The following is a 15,572-nucleotide window of genomic DNA, read 5'->3' on the forward strand; positions in this document are numbered from 1 at the left end:
TACCAAACATAAAATGAAAAACACAAATATCTTTTAAAAAATTTTATCAAACCAAGCTTTAGTTAATTCATAATAATTATTATTTGTTTTTTTTGGTATTTATTCGTAACAATTATTTAATAACTATTTTCTGGTTTAATCTTTTTTTTTTTTTGAAAAAATTTATATTTTTTGGTGACTTTTTGTTTGTTTCTTTTAGATAATGTTTTCGTGCAGAAAACCCTCACGGTATGCTTTGGTAATTAACCTTTTATAAAATAAATATATAATTTTTATTTAAGTTATGCTACGTGTAAATCAAAATTAGCTATCAAAGTCAGTCACCAATATAAAATAATGTTACAATATAAATACACATTAAAAATAAATTAAATTACACATGTATTTATATACAAATATATTGGTGGCTGATTTTAACGGTTAATTTTAGTATACTATATATATCTTTGTCCTTTCTTTTCTTTTCTTTTTTCTTAAAAAATATTATTTTAAAAATTGTAGCTTAATGTAGTTTTGATTTGCTGTTTAGATGTTTAAATTTTAGAGTAATTATCCAACTCAATTTTTAAGGATTTTAAAAGTGAATATTTTAGTCCCAAAAAAATTAATAAATAAAAGTATCCCCAAGATTTTACTCTCGCGGACAAATTAGTCCTTAATTCATTTTTTAGTAGAGTAATTATCTAAATCAGTCCCCAAGAATTTTAAAAACGGACATTTTAGTCCCCCAAAAAAAATAATACACAGATTAATCTCTAACATTTTTCTTTGTCAGACATAACAGTTTTTGGTCTATTTTTCGGCATGATTCACTAAATTCTTCAAGTATTTATTAAAAAAATATTAAAAGATATTATAATCAAATTAACTACTAAATTCCATAATAAATACCATATTAGAAATCAAATAGGTTTAACTTAATCTTAAAAGTTAATTTGATTATAATATCTACTAATATTCTTTTTCTAATAAATACTTGAAGAATTTAGTGAGTCATATTGGAAAATAGACGGGGCTGTTATGTCTGATGAAAAAATATTGAATTATTTTTTTTTTGGAAACTAAAATGTCCATTTTAAAAATTTTTGAAAACTGATTTGGGTAATTACTCTGCCGAAAAATAAATAGAGACTGATTTGTCTGATAGAGTAAAATCTTTGTGAACTGATTTGGATAATTATTCAATATAAAATAAATCAGAAAAGTTTTTCTATAAAAATTTTCAATAAAATCTTTGTTTTTTACTCTAATAAAACTCTTTTTTTATTCTTTTAAACATATTTACTTCTAAAATATTATTAAACTTATTTTACTAAATAATAAAAATAAAATAATATAACATATATGAATAATAATTATTAATTAAGATAAAGCATAAATATAATATATATTATTTATTTATTATTTGATGCGATTTCGTAAATACATATTTGTAATATCTGCAATCCGATCTGATTATAGTGCAGATTAGATCCAGTCTGATCTAATTATCTTGTGGATAGGATCATATTGAATTAGATACAAAAAATACTCCAAAATTATAAATATAATCTGATCTATGGACTCTTCTATAACTTAAAACCTTCTTCTTGCGTTGCACATTTTTTCTCTCCCCTCCTGATATTTCCCTTGCTATGTCTTTTGATAGTTATAGTTTTTTTTTAGAATAAGGGGTACTAGTTAGTCTCTGTTTTTCTTTTTTTGCGTTCTTATTTTTTTCTGTTCTTTCACTTTCTTTGTCCGTCCAAAAAAAAAATTAAAGAAGAATTAATCTAAACTTTAAAATTAAAAAAAAAAAAAAGGAAGAGAAGATAGAAACATAATATTTGATCACGGCTTCCGCTATATAACTCACCATTATTTTTACCAATTCAAAAGGTGAACAATGTAGCTGTTACATATTATTACTAACATTTTATACGACAATAGCATTTTTGTGTTTCACAATATGCTCTTGCAAGGGTTCCATAAAGGCTCTTGCATTCTGCCTCACATTGCATCCCATTATTTGCACAGCTAGTTGCAAATTGTGGAATTAGACAATCTCTTGCCTCTGTTATAATTGGGCTTCCTACAAAATATTCCATTAAACAAGATATTAATAAAATCACAAAAATAAAATATTGCACAAAAAATTAAAAAAAAAATGTGGTGAATATAATTGTTTTTGGATGTGGTGCATACCAAAACCAATGGAAATAGCAAGTAAAAGGAAGGAAATATAGAAGGAGATTTTCATCTTGTGCTTCTCTTGAGAAATAGCTTCCTGCTTTCAATGGTGATATCACATGTCAAGAGAAGTTCTTATATAAAAAAAATACTATGAAACTTTCTTTCTGAATTCAATGATCTTAAATTATTATTTGAAAAACAATTAATTCTGGTCAACAAGAAACACACAACTTAATGAAAGCGTTACACACATTTTAATTAATATTCCTTATTTCCGTCACATTCGATGAACAAGCGTGTTTTCTGTGTCAAACTATATTTGAATAAAAAAAAATATTCTCCGAATAAGTTTTAGACATATTTAAATATTATTATATGTCAGTATGTCTAATTTTATTATTCTTAATATGTATTTATGAAATGGGTTCAGAAATAATATATATTATTATTTATTAAAATAAAAAATATTTTATAAAATAAAAAATATTAAAAATATTTTATTAAAAATATTTTAATTATTTTAAAAATAAAAAATATTAAAAATAATTAAAAAATTAATTTATATTTTAATATCAATAAAATATTATTATAATTTATCTAAAAAATACTTTATATTTTATAAATATATATATTGCGTCAATGTATCTTATAAAAATTTAAAATTTGTATGTTTATGTATTCTATATTGTGCTCCATATCCGTATTAATGTTTAAGTTTATCATTAAATTAAATTAAATTCTGTGATTCTCAAGCTTATTTCAGCTATTTTTAATTTTTTTATAAACAACTACTTAGGGAAACCAAAATAATTTACCTTGGTCAAATATTATTTAAAGCGATGGAATATTATTATTATTATTATTATTATTATTATTATTATTATTATTATTATTATTATTAATAATAAATTTAATTAAAGAAAAGGAAAAACATATATAAAGTGATAAACTCAAAAAATGAAAGAAAATATAAAAAAGAAATTAAAAATCAGATAGAATAAAATATTATAAACATATAAAGTTATAAAGATATATAGGCAAAGTGTGAAAAAAAAAAAAAGAATAGTCACAAACTCACAATTATTTCTTTCTTTTAGATTAAAATTAAATAAAAATATTAAAATTCTAGAATGGAATTTCCGAAGGAAACCTTAGTGAGTGAATGGAAGTTAACAAATTTTATTCTCCTTAGCATATCAAAATAAAAATTGATTTTTTCTTTAATTTCATATCAAATTAATTTATTAGAAGAATTGACCATAGCAACTAATTAATTATAATTCAATTTTATTAACAGTATATTTAGTTTTTCAACTGATTATGAATAATTATCTAAATTAATTTTTAAGGATTTTAAAAATAGATATTTTAGTTTTCAAGAAAAATTAATACACAAAAATATTTTTAACATTTTACTTTCAGAGACAAATCAGTCCCTAATTTACTTTTCGACGGAATAATTATCCAAATCAGTCTCCAGAGATTTTAAAAGCAGACATTTTAGTTCACAAGAAAAATTAATACACAAATTAATTCTCAATATTTTTCTCCGTCAGACATAACAGTTTTCTGTCTATTTTTCAGTATGATTCACTAAATTGTACAAGTATTTATTAGAAAAAGAATATTAGTAGATATTATAATCAAATTAACTTTTTTAATATTAAGGCCCAATTTGAGTAAACAGCTTAATTAAGCTCTTTTTAAAAAAATAGTTTAAACAATAAATTGTTTATATTAAAAGTAGCTTATAAATAAGTTATTTTGTATTTAATTTTTTAGTTCTAAAAGTGTTTATTTTAAAAGAAATGTGATAACAAAAAAAATTTTATTATGAGAGAAGTTATTTTTTTTAATTTCTCCAAAAGCACTTAAATAGCTTCTTAAAAAGCTACAATTTAGTTTTGAAAATTATACCATACATTAATAATACTATTTTTCATAAGTCAAAAACTCAAAAAAGTAACTTTTGAATCTTCTCAAACAGGCCCTAAGTTAAACCTATTTGATTTCTAATATGGTATTATTATGGTATTTAGTATTTAATTTAATTATAATATCTACTAATATTCTTTTTCTAATAAATACTTGAAGAATTTAATGAGTCATGCCAAAAAATAGACGAGAGACTGTTATATAATTATGTCTGATGAAAAAAAATTAAATGTTGGGATTATTAATTTTTTTGGAACTAAAATGTCGCTTTTAAAAATTTTGGAGACTGATTTGGATAATTATTCTGCCAAAAAATGAATTGAAGACTAATTTGTCTGGAATAAAATTTTAGAGATATTTTTGTGTATTAATTTTTTTAGAGACTAAAATATCCACTTTTAAAATCTTTGAAAAATGATTTGGATAATTACTCTAAATTTTAATTACCAATTGTAAACTATTTCTTTGAAACATATCGGTAGAAAAGAATTTTACTACAAATTTAAAACTTTTTTCCAAAAAAATAAAATTTAATGGTAATAAATGATAATAGACCAAAAATTAGAGAAAATGGCACTCTCTTTTTTTAGACTATATATTTTTTTTACGAAAATTAAATAACATACACTTTAATTTATTTAATTAAAATATTTTTTAATAATTATTTTTATATATAAATTAGTGATAATTATTTTATTAATTTTAAAAAAATAAATAATTATATAAAATATAGGGCAATTTACTTATTTAAATAAATTGGCAGAATCCTTTACCTAAATGTGCAAAACGGATTGTTGTTACCTGCATGTGCAAAAACCCATTTTTATGTAATCCGTGGCAACCCACCACGGTTTCCAAACGTGCATAAACCGTGGCAGGTCCCAGCGGTTTAGGGGCAAAAACTATAGAGTGTAAACCGTGGTAAGTCACCACAGTTTACGAAGGAGGCATGGCATGCATAAACCGTGGTAAGTCACCACGGTTTATGAGGAAAATGTGCTGGTCATAAATCCTTATGGGTTACAACGGTTTATGTAGGATAAATAATGGCCAGAAAACCTTGTAGGTTCCCACGGTTTACAATTACGGGAACTCTATATATATGTGGGTGATTCAAGATCCATAAGAGATCGTTCTCACAATGGCTAGTGAGGAAGAGAGTTTTCTTGCCTTAGTGCATTGCTGGGAAAATAAAATAAAAAAAAAGCAAAAGCCATGGTGTGAAGTTTACCGACAGAGAACCACTGAGTATTTTTATCCGTTCGTCGATGAGTTTGTCAGATTTGAAGAACAGCATCTTGGAGAAGCTTGGCATGTTGGGTAGCAAGTGGGTGAAGAAACTATTCTACAAGATTCCCATGGCGGTTGTCTCGACCGGTGTTCATTTTGAAACCTTTGCGGTTAAGGCTGATGAAGATATTAGGGTTTTGTTCTACTGTGTAAGGAGTTTTCCGGAGATCAGAATCCATGAGTTGTTCGCGAAGTTGGAGGTTGGTGTCGATAGTTCTGGGGCATCCGCTCCAGTTCCTAGCCCAACTGCCGCGGGTGGTGCATCTAGTTCGATGCCTGCGGTCAGACCGTATCTTCCGCCGGTTCAATCACCTTCGTTTGCGGCTAATTTAGACCGAACGGAGGTTGTTGGTTCTGTACCTTTGGAGAATGCAGCAGTCATTGAGCCTCCCCATGTTGTGGGCACCGGTGGTGGCCTGGTACCTTATATCGAAGACTTTGGTGGACCTGATCAAGTAGAGAATGCAATGCGTGACGATGAGTCTGACCAGGAGCCTGTTGATATCGTAGGTGACAACGACGATGACACAGGTGGCGATCCATATGTGCAGCATCGGCCTTCAGGTTCTGGTTCTCATCAGTACCCTCCACACTTCTCCACACTAAACTTGGATGCTCTTGGTCAACAGGAAGACGGTGGTAACACAGTGGGGGGATCTTCTACAGAATTTCAGATTGGGCAATCATTCCAGAGTAAAGATGAAGCTGTGCTGAGTGTCAAGGACTATAGCATCCGGCGAGGTGTTGAGTACAGGGTCATCGAATCAGATCATTTGAAGTATCATGGAAAATGCAAGGAATACGGCAAGAGTTGTAGTTGGTTGATTCGTGTAGCGCTTCGTGCACGAAAGGGCACTTGGGAGGTTAGGAGGTACAACGGGCCACACACATGCCTCGCAACTTCTATTTCAAGTGATCACCGTCAGCTGGATTACCACGTTTTCTGTTCGAGGATTCTTCCTATGGTTAGGGCAGATGCTGCGGTTACGGTAAAGGTACTTCAACAAGCGACAGAAGCCGATTACGGTTTCAGGCCTAGTTACAGGAAGGTTTGGATGGCTAAGCAGAAGGCAGTGGCACAAATATATGGAGATTGGGAGGAGTCTTACGCGGAGTTTCCACGTTGGATGCTAGGGGTCCAGGCGACAATGCCAGGAACAATCACGGTGCTGAAGACGTCTCCTGTTCGGATTGGTGGTGGGGTTGATGAGTCGACGGTGTACTTTCACCGGCTTTTCTGGACATTTCCACCCTGTATCGAGGCATTCCGGCATTGCAAGCCCCTCGTCAGTATTGATGGTACCCACTTGTATGGAAGTATGGAGGGACGCTGCTGTTGGCGATAGCTCAGGACGGGAACTCGAACATCCTCCCGATAGCATTTGCCCTTGTGGAGGGCGAAAATGCAGAGTCGTGGTCATTCTTCTTGTCCAATCTCCGAGAGCATGTGACTCCTCAGGAGGGTATCCTTGTTATCTCTGACAGGCATAATGGGATCAAGGCAGCGCTTGAGGCACCTGAGACTGGGTGGCTGCCTCCTCGGGCTTTCCGAGCCTACTGTATTCGGTATGTGGCTGCGAATTTCGCCCTAACGTTCAAAGGTAAGGACTCAAGGAGGATGTTGGTGAATGCTGCGTACGCAAAGACTGAGGCTGAGTTTTACTACTGGTTTGACATCATGCGGACTGAGAATCCAGCAATGTGTGACTGGGCCAACCGGATGGAGTATGACAAATGGACCCAACATGAGGATGCTGGTCGACGGTTCGGGCACATGACCACAAACATCAGTGAATGTGTGAACTCCGTGCTAAAGGGGACTCGCAACCTGCCGGTCACATCGTTGGTTAAGTCAACCTACGGGAGGCTTGCTCAGCTCTTTGTGCTACGGGGACAGACAGCAGAGGCACAACTCGGATCTGGGCATGAATTCTGTCAGGCATTGGTCAAGGCTATTGATCGGAACCTAAGAGACTCTAGGTGCTTCACTGTGACATTATACGACAGGCATCAGTCCGAGTACACCGTCGCGGAGACAACACCAACCGGGAGCTTCTCGCTGGGTAGCTATAGAGTTTCCCTTAAAGATCACCGATGCGACTGTGGCCACTTTCAGGCGCTGCATTATCCTTGTTGCCACGCCATTGCGTGTTGCGCCTACTCCCGGCTTAACTGGGCGTCATATGTTCACGAGGTGTATCGTATGAGTGAGGTGTTCAACGTTTACAAGCAGGGGTTTCTCCCACCTATCCCTGAAGGACTATGGCCTCCATATGCTAGGCCTACCATCATTCCTGACCCCAATATGTGGCGTGCAAAGGAAGGTCGTCCAAAGGCCACCAGGATCCGTGGAAGTATGGATCAGTCTCAGTCGAACCAGCCGAAGCGTTGTGGGCTATGCCGTCAGCCTGGGCATACGCGGAGGAACTGTCACCAGCGAAAACAAAGTGGTAGAGGGGATGCGTAGATCTCACGTCGTGTAAAATGCCGTCTATGCTGTTTTAGTTGTTTCAGGGTCTAGATAATCTTAGTAACGTATGGTTGGTTAAGTCTGTGACTGTCAACATGTTTCTTTAATGCAAAAATTTCGGATGAATAAATTCCTGCTATTTTACCTGTTTGATTAAACCACTTTGGTATCGTTCATATTGTGCAATATAAAATAAACCGTAGAACTACATATAAAAGAAGCTGAAACCGGTTAAACCACTTGGTCAAAAGAAAATTAACATTTAACATAAGTCTGAAAGCCATAAGTACATACTAGCATGCTAAATACATGAACTAACAAAGGTCCTACCGGACGGGAACATATAACAAAACTAATCAGAATCCTCAATGGTGTCACTGTCATCATCGTCGAACTGGCCAAGAAGGTGACCTCCGGTGCCACACAAAGGAGTGACAAATGAATTTTTGTCGGTATAGAAATTATTAAATGATCAATCGTAGTATAGTCTAAACCGACGCAAAATCCTTCATCAAACAAATCTACAATCTATATCCGAGAGTACTTGTCTCCCGAGTCGTTCTCCCTTGGAATTGCCAAAGTATGCATCTTATTGATTTAGTAAGCCTTGTTGGAATTCTTTGAAGGTTTTAGCAAAGCAATGAGAAACAAACAATCAATTATCAAAAGACTTGGCTTAGGATTGGCATTAGAAATTCTATCCTTATAGTCCATTCAATGTTGACAACAATTAAGCCTTGCTTCATTTAGTTAACCCCTAGGTATAGAGGGAAGTCAAATGAAAGCAATCAACTTGAGTCACAAGTCCTAGCATCACCTTATGGGAATCTAGCTTTAGTGCACTCCAAGCCAACTAGCAATCCCTAATTCCAAATCAACTATTGCTACAACTATTCAATTTCTTCCAAGGACCAAACCCTATGCCAAGTGTGAGAATTCTACTCCATAGCTAGTGTTGTCATTTTATCAAACATGTGATGAGCAATAAGGAAAGTCATAGTAAAATGAGAAGAAAAGCCAAATTGAAAGTATTGCAACACAAAGATCTAGCAACAAGTCTCAAAGAGTAGCAATGAAAATCCAAAATAGAGATGAAATCCAAAATTACAAAATTGAATTCTAGATCTATGAGAATTGATCAATTGTATCTACTACTTGAAATTGGAGAAGAAAATCTATGACATGAACAAAGTGAAGTGAGAATTGTAGTGGATCTCACCAAAAAGTCATTGAAAATTCAGAAATTAGATGAGGATGAACCCTAGTGAAGCTTGGAATCTCCCTCTTCTTCTCCCAAAAAGTGTAACTAACTCTCTCTTCTCCCCAAAAAAAGGAAAATATCTAGATCTAGAAGAAATGAACTAAAAGTGTCCTTAACCCTTGTTCCTTTGGTCTTCTTAAGCTTTTCCCGCCAAGGTGTTTCTCCAAGAGTGGGATCCTTAACTGCCTCCATGCCTAAGTCACGTGACTTCTTAAAAAATCATATTCGCAAATCGGCGCGCACGCGCAAGGCACGCGCGCGCGCCGTTGAGACGTCTTGTAATGTGCGCGGACGCGTGATGTACGCGTACGCGCCCATGAAGATCCTGGCTTAGCCGCTTCTCAAGCCGGCTCTTGGCTTTGGCTCCACGTTGCCCTATCCGCGCGGGCGCGCAAGGTGCGCGCACGCGCCCATGCGGAAACCTCCAAAGCTTAATCCTCATGCTTCCTTCCTTTGTACCCGTCTTCCTTCTCTCTTTCAGTCCATTCCTACTCTATATCCTGAAACCACTTAACACACAAGTCACGGCATCGAATGGCATCAAGAGAAGATTAGAAATGTATCTATTTTAGTGCGAAATAAGCATGTTTTCATTCATGAGGCGCAACTAGGAAAGGAATGCAAAATCTTGTATTTTCATATAGAAAGTGTGTGGAATCATTGATAAAACCCCTGAAATCATCACAAGATAAATCCTCAAATTGGGGTTTGTCAACCTCCCCACACTTAGATTCTAGCATGTCCTCATGCTTAGAGAAATACAAAGAAACACAGAAGACCGAGGAATTGCAAAAGTATAAGACTCATGAAGTGCAACCTACTTATATGCATGCAACTATGACTAGTGCCACTATCCACTTGGTTGGGAACAATTTAGCCTTCTTAGGACATATGCGAACACATGGGGTACAATGATGGTCAAAGCATAGGACTTGCCACTTTCTAAGCATCAAATGCAATATGTGCAACCTTGCATGAGGAATGCTCGCGAGAGCCGGGAATCAAAGGATTGAGCATCGAACCCTCGTCGGAAGTGTTTGCACTCTAATCACTCGGTGTTTGGGGTTTATTCTCTCAATTCTCCCCTAATCATGCTTTCCAAGATTTGTTTTTCATCTAACAATCAACAATTATTCAGTGCATGCATACAATTATCATGAGGTCTTTTCCTAGGTTGTAATGGGGTTAGGGTCAAGGTAGGGTCGTATATGGCTAGTGGACTTAAGATATGAATCTTTGATTAACTTGAGCTTTCCCACCTAACCTATATAGTGACCTATACAATTAAGTGCTAACCTAACTACTCATTCCTCACTTTTCCACATACTCATGTATTTTCTTTTCGTCTCACTATACTTATGCATTGATTCCTCTTGAGCTTCACTTTGGGGCATTTTGTCCCCTTTTTCATTATTTTTCCTCTTTCTTTTTTTTTTCTTTCTTCTTTTTCTTTAGTTTATTTTTTTTTTCTTTTCTTTTCCATATTGTTTTTCTCAATTTTTTTTTCTATTTTTTTTTCTATATACAAGAGCGTCAATGCATGAGGTTTTACATTTGATCAATACATGAGTATGTACCCAATTCCCAATAATTTCAATAATAATACAAAATACCCTCTTATTCACCCAATGTCCCAAGGTTCCCACACTTGAATGATACTCACACACACTAGCCTAAGCTAATCAAAGATCCAAATAAGGACTTTTATTATTTTCCGCTTTAAGGCTTGTAATGTGCTAAATTAAGAACAAAGTGGGTTAATCGTAGGCTCAAATTTGGCTAACAAAGGAAGATAGAAGGTAAGGCCACTGGGGTGAGTGAGCTAATGAAATGATGGCCTCAATCATATAAATGCATGAATACACCAAATAATGGACATAAAGAGTCAAACAAATCAAAGATCACAATCATAGGAGGAGAATAATGCACACAAGAAGGAAAAATAAGTGGTTATAAGATGTAACCACACCATTAGGCTCAAATCTCACAAGCTTGTGTTCTTAGCTCAAAACCATGTTCCAAAATATAATTCTTCATGCAACTTTGGCATCAAAGCATTTAAAATTTGCAGTGCCATGGTTGCCCCAAAGTGTTGGTTTCCTAAGAGAGAATTTCATTGTTCCAACCAAGCAGGCTTATCATGCGAATGGTGCCAACTAAGACCTAATCATGCAACCTATCCTACTAAAACCTAATCATGCAACCTATCCTAATTTATTCAGATGTTACCTACGGAGATCGGTCGGCTGACCTCCCCACACTTAAAACTTAGCACGGTCCTCCGTGCTAGAGGTTAGGCGTGCTGGTTGATTGAGCTCCGAGTGTGCCACATCTCCAATGCCATTGCTATCTCCGCTTGAAGTTGCGGTGGAGGTGGAGATATCGGGTTCCTCCATTGGTGGGGTGATCATGCTTAGAAGCCTCTTCACATGAGCATAGCGGCGTTGGTTACGCCTCTCATAGCGGTCTAATTTGTTGTGAAGGTCTTCAAGGCGTTGGGCGGCCGATTTTTGTGATGTAGATGAAGTGGTAGCGTGGCCAGTTGGTGTGGGTAGTTCAATGTCCTTGGTGACTTCCGGAGGCTTGAGGCATCTCTTGGTCGGAATGATATCACCATCGACCGGTATTGAGGTTCGCCTATCTTTAGTTTCCCGGTTGACGCCGGCTTTCGCAACTAATGCCGTCACTAAAGCGGGGAATGGTAGATTTCCCTTGGCATGAATGCGCCCCATGGATTGGCGGATGGCATGCGGAACGTTGACCGGTTTCTCGGTCAAGATGCACCATATCAATAAGGCAAGCTCGGCGGTGATGGATGACCCATGTGTGCTCGGGAGCACGTAGTGAGCTAGAATTTGGGCCCATGCCGTGGCTTCTTGAGTGAGGTGGCGGACATCTAAACCCTTGGGTCTTCGCTTTATGGTCCCCCGAATCCAATATGCGTCGGGTAAAGTAATGACGCGGAGGATCGCGCTCCAATCGAATGCGCGGTCAACGCATGTAGCCAAGACTTCTTGGTAGGCGTCATATGCATCCGTTGACGGTGCAATTCCAAGGACTTCTCGAATGGTTTCCACTGTGACCGACACTTGTTTTCGGCGCACAAATATTGATGTGAGATGAGGTGAGTGGAAGTTGGAGTAGAATTCTACCACCCAAGAGAGGTTGGCCTCCGTTGGTTGCCTCAAGAGGAACCTCCAATGCCTCCGGTCAATGTGTGGCATCACAATCGGACTGAGGTGAGCCGGTAAGACTAGGAGGGGTTCCGGATGGTAGTTCCTTTCAATAATTCTGGAGTAAACAAGTTCGCAGTAGCGGTTGGGAAACTTGTTTGAATCCTTAGGAGGGTTGTCCTTCTCTAGAACGTCAACGGGGCCCTTGGTCTTCTTCAGGAGGGGCCTGGCCGTTAGTTCTTGGCGCGCTTTATTGGAAGCTGGCTTCTTGGGGCCTTTCCCGTTGTCCTTTTTGATGACCATCCTGTGAAAGCAAGAAAGGAAAATATCAAACCCAAAGAGGTGGAGGTACATGAGCTCTATGTAATGAAAAGTTATGCCATAGAATATGGGTATCTTAGTTACATGACAGCTGCAACATGTAACTAGGATAATGTGTGAAGAGCAAGGCAAATTATTTTCATGTAGTGCAAGGGTAGTTTAAGCATGCAAGTAAAAGGCATGAGAAGCATACACCCTTAGGGACCATAAATGGGAGGCAAGCCAAGAAAATGGAAAGAATGATTTGTGGAAAGTGGGGATGCACTCAAAAGTGATTGGTGAGAGGCAAGGTAGTCACAATGAGTCCAAAATTCAAGTATGCCTTTCATCGAACACTTGGTGTGCATCCCTCAAGTAGTATGTGATTGTGTGAAAATGAGAGCAATGTAACTTTCCACAATCCATTATTAATGATTATAGTGCATATTGATTGCAAGAAAATTAAGCAACACCATTCATCTATTCATGTAAGTGAGTTTGAGACCTAAGTGCTCATGAAGAACAAAGAAGAAAGAAGGAAGTAACTAGAGAGGGGACGAAGAGAGAAAGAAAAGAAGAAGGAAGCCTACCTAAAAGATGGTGCAACTAAATGAATAAGAACTACAAGAGATTAATGGACTAAGAGGGAGCTTAGTATAATACCTTGTGAGATGGAGAAGGATGTGGAAGAAGAAGAGAAGTGGAATGAGAATGAAGGGGTAAGTGTGCCCGTCTTAAAGGTGGCGTCGATCACCGGCGCGTGCGCGCGCGGTGCGCGCTCGCGCAGGGAGTAAGGTGACTAGGGGCGCGCGCGCGCGCACATGTCGCGTGCGCGTCCATGCGCTTGGGCTGGGGGCACAGGAGAGGCACAGGGGTGGCATAACTCTCTGGACGAAGTACCAGAGATTGCTTTAGCGTGTGTTGGCGCGCGCGCGCACAGTGCGCGTACGCGTCCACGTGGTTGTGCCCCAGGCCTGAGAGGGGCCTGGAGGGGGCTCAACTCTCTGTGAAATGGCCCAGAGAGGAGTGCAGAAGGAAAGGGCGCGTGCGCGGCTGTGGCGCGCGCGCGCATTCCGTGCTCGCTTTGTATGGACGCGTGCGCGCCAGGTGCGCGCACGCGGCAAGGGTGCTGGGATGGTGGCTTAGTGTAGGCTTGAGAGAGGCTTAACTCTCTGTAGAATGTACTAGGGGGCAGCAAGGCAATCGGCGCGGACGCGCACAGTGCGCTTGCGCGCCGATTGGCAGATTTTGCCCATGTGCGCGGACGCGCCATGTGCGCGCACGCGCAGAGGGGTGGGTTTTTCTAAATTTGCAAGTGGTTACACTATTTTTGACATTTCAAACCCCCCCCTCCATACAGCCACTTAAGCACTATAGCGAATGAAGTCAACAATGAAGGGGAGTTGTCATTAAAATCTAGCTAACAAACATGAAGTCAAGTGTCTATGTACAAGTCTCAAAGGAAGATCTTACCATGGTGGGGTGTCTCCCACCTAGCACTTTTGTTTAATGTCCTTAAGTTGGACTTTCAGCAGCTTATAGTGTTTATGGAAGAGTTGCATCCCTCAAGAGGAACACTTCAAATTCCTTGGCGTTCTTTCTTTGCTCACCATGATACAATTTGAGACGGTGTCCGTTTACCTTGAAGATGTCCGGGCTTGATGGGTGGCGCAAGTGGTAGACTCCATAAGGTTCTACTTTCTCCACTTGGTAGGGCCCATCCCACCTTGATCTAAGCTTTCCAGGTAGTAATCTCAACCTTGAATTGTAGAGAAGGACTAGGTCACCGGGTCCGAATTCCCTTCTCCTAATGTTCTTGTCATGGATGGCTTTCAACTTTTCCTTATAAAGTCTGGAGTTGTCGTAAGCTTCCAATCTCATACATTCTAATTCAGCCAATTGAAGCTTTCTTTCTACTCCGGCCCCACCCAAGCTCATATTACACTCCTTTACGGCCCAATAAGCTTTGTGTTCAATCTCCACCGGTAAGTGACATGCTTTACCATATACAAGCCGGAAGGGGCTCATGCCAATGGGTGTCTTGTAAGCCGTTCGATAGGCCCATAGTGCATCGGAGAGTTTAATGCTCCAATCTTTCCTATTCGGCTTTACAATCCTTTCCAACACATGCTTGATTTCCCGATTAGAGACTTCGGCTTGGCCGTTTGTCTGAGGGTGGTAAGCCGTGGCGACTTTGTGGATGATGCCATATTTTCTCATGAGGCCGTCTATTCTTTTGTTGCAAAAGTGGGATCCTTGGTCACTTATGATTGCTCTTGGGGCGCCAAAGCGACAAATGATATTGTTCCTCACAAAATAATATACAACATTAGCGTCATCCGTTCGGGTGGGGATTGCCTCAACCCATTTTGACACATAATCGACGGCTAACAAGATGTAGAGAAAGCCATTGGAATTTGGAAATGGTCCCATGAAGTCGATTCCCCATACGTCAAAGATTTCGCAAAAAAGCATATTTTGTTGGGGAATTTCGTCCTTCTTGGAAATATCTCCAAACCTAATACATTGGGGACAAGATTTGCAATAGAGAGAAGCATCTTTGAGAAGAGTTGGCCACCAAAATCCGCAATCAAGGATTTTTCTTGCCGTTCTTTGGGGTCCGTAGTGACCACCTCCTTCGGAAGCATGGCAAGCGTCCAAGATTGCTTGGAATTCGGTTTGAGGTATGCACCGTCGCACTATTTGGTCCGCTTCACACCTCCACAAATAGGGATCATCCCAAATATAGTATTTGGATTCGCTTTTCAGCTTATCCTTTTGGTGTTTGTTGAGATTGGGAGGGAAAGTGCGTGAAACCAAATAGTTTGCTATTGGGGCATACCAAGGAACCACTTCCGAGATTGCATGCAAAGCATCTAAAGGAAAGGAATCATTGATAGGAGTAGTGTCGCCTTTTGTGTGTCCGAGGCGACTTAAATGGTCCGCCACTAGGTTTTGGGCACCGCTCCTA

The 15,572-nt window shown here is 38.0% G+C and overlaps 1 long non-coding RNA gene across 1 annotated transcript; it reads right to left on the minus strand.

Annotated features, from left to right (window-relative positions):
* Positions 1-1,825: 1,825 nt before the first annotated feature.
* Positions 1,826-2,301, minus strand: LOC112784293 (uncharacterized). Its single transcript, XR_003193829.3, has 2 exons — positions 2,185-2,301; positions 1,826-2,071 (listed from the first exon to the last, which is right to left on the minus strand). It is a non-coding gene; the product is annotated as an uncharacterized lncRNA (long non-coding RNA).
* Positions 2,302-15,572: the final 13,271 nt, after the last annotated feature.

This window comes from Arachis hypogaea, chromosome 20 (genome assembly GCF_003086295.3).
Source record: "Arachis hypogaea cultivar Tifrunner chromosome 20, arahy.Tifrunner.gnm2.J5K5, whole genome shotgun sequence".
Taxonomy (NCBI): Eukaryota; Viridiplantae; Streptophyta; class Magnoliopsida; order Fabales; family Fabaceae; genus Arachis; species Arachis hypogaea.